General features: G+C 34.5%; 1 pseudogene; it reads left to right on the top strand.

Annotated features, from left to right (window-relative positions):
- The first annotated feature begins 202 nt into the window (after nucleotides 1-202).
- LOC145679862 (putative ATP synthase subunit f, mitochondrial pseudogene) lies at nucleotides 203-685 on the top strand (annotated as a pseudogene).
- Nucleotides 686-2,011: the final 1,326 nt, after the last annotated feature.

Below are 2,011 nucleotides of genomic sequence, written 5' to 3'. Positions count from 1 at the left end.
CTGAAAGGGGCAATAATTAGAGATCTTAAAAGATGAAAGATGTCCAAAATTATCAAAATTGGACTTGAATCGGTTGTGCATAAAATTCCCAAATTCTGATGCCATGTCAGATCAGTATTGCCATCAGGTAAAAAAAATATTAAAACTATATACAGTCTACTGTTTTCTTTTCCGTTATACGTAGTTATAACGAACATAAGCGAAAGGAAGATCTGTTAACGAGAAATGGGATTTGGAGACTATCCGGCTGAATATAATCCCAGAGTCCATGGGCCTTACGATCCAGCACGTTATTATGGACCGCCCGATACTCCGCTTGCTCAAGTAAAGGTTGGCGAATTAGGTTCATGGCTAGCCCGAAGAAATAAAAGTCCAAAGGCTATTGTTGCTGCTGTAAGCAGAGCTTTTTGGAGATGGCAGCACAAATATGTTCAGCCAAAAAGAGCAGGAATAACGCCTTTCCTTCATGTAACTTTTGATGCTATGGCGTTCTTCTATCTTATTAATATGGGAAAGATCAGAAAACATAAGAACTACCGGTATCACTGGTGAAGAGGATTATGTGGTATGCATATGCTGCCTGTTTTCTAGTACGTTAGTCCTTACTGCATGTGAAAGGTATATCTTCAACTACCTTCTTGGTGATGATGTATATAAGTGTGCAGATTAACAAAATGTTATGTCACATTCATTCTGAGAAAATAACGGTAGAATTTACGTACGTGGTGGACATTGGTTGAGAACAAAATTTAAACTGAACCATTAAGTTTTAGGGGTTATAAGCTAGGGATAGGTAAAACTGGTTTTTATATTTAAAAAAATCATAAACCAGTTTCTAAAAACGCTTTCTCCAAAATCAGTTTTTGAAACAAATTTAAAACCGGTTTTTATAGAAAACCAAGCCGTTTTTATTTTTTTTTAAAAAAATAGTGTTTACAGAAAACCGAATCAGTTTTTATGCAAAACCAAATCGGCTTTCAAAAACTGCTTTGTAAAATTTTCAAAATCCAGTATTTTTTATTTCTAAATATCGGAAACAAAAAAAAAACTTGTTTCTGTGCACACTATTATTATAACCATACATGGGAAAAGTAGCATTGGGTTGTAAGATACCAATATGGCTTCTTTGTACTTGCCTCTTGCTGCAAAAAATTAAAGTTCCAATCCCGATAAAAGCTCCATTAGTTCAAATCTTAAGTTAAACTCTCGGTTAAAGTCTCTTGAGGACGGACGTTTAACTCTCATGAAACAAAACAGATTAGTGTGTGTGAATACTTCAATCTGAATAGCAAATACAGAAATACTTCATATTTTAATTATGCAAAAATTATAACTCAAATTCTATATTCATTCGTTAGTACTATAACACTTTATATTAAACATAAGTAAGTACAGTTTTCTAGATACATTAATACAGTGCTTTGATATGAAATGTTACTGGTTACTGAACGTATGACTAATAACAAGATTTGAAAAGAAAAAAAAAACACTCTAACACATGACATGGTATATCAAAAACTTCACGAAAAACGTGAAGATTTTAATTGGCACTGAGGACAGTTCTAAACTTGTTAGATTACTTTTATACATGTTTGTACCAATTTCTATCTTGTATAATTTAGAGCTTCTGGCGGTATTGAAGGAGAAGAAATTTTGGATTAGCTTGCAACTGGAGGATAGTAAGGGGGAGGAGACGAGAAATTCTGAAGGCACAACTGAAAATAAAATAAATAATAAAAAAAGAGAGAGAGAACATTCCCGGTCTTTGAAAAGCGCATAAAACTAATTGAGTTTGCCTGGAGCTCTTTACTAAAAGTTTTTGATAGGACGTACAACCAGCCATCATGGTTTACAGGCTTTTTCCGTTTTCTCGGGGTTTGTGTCCTCGGCGTTTCATCCTCTCTTTCCTTCTTTATCTCCACTCTCTCTCTCTTTCACTCATCCTCTCAACTTTCCTTCACGTCATTAGCGTCTGGCGAAATTGAGAAACGCAAGTTTAGCAGCTTTTTTT

This window comes from Thermobia domestica, chromosome 2 (assembly GCF_964235325.1).
Source record: "Thermobia domestica chromosome 2, izTheDome1.hap1.1, whole genome shotgun sequence".
Lineage (NCBI taxonomy): Eukaryota > Metazoa > Arthropoda > Insecta > Zygentoma > Lepismatidae > Thermobia > Thermobia domestica.
This window is presented reverse-complemented; position numbering and strand designations above follow the sequence as displayed.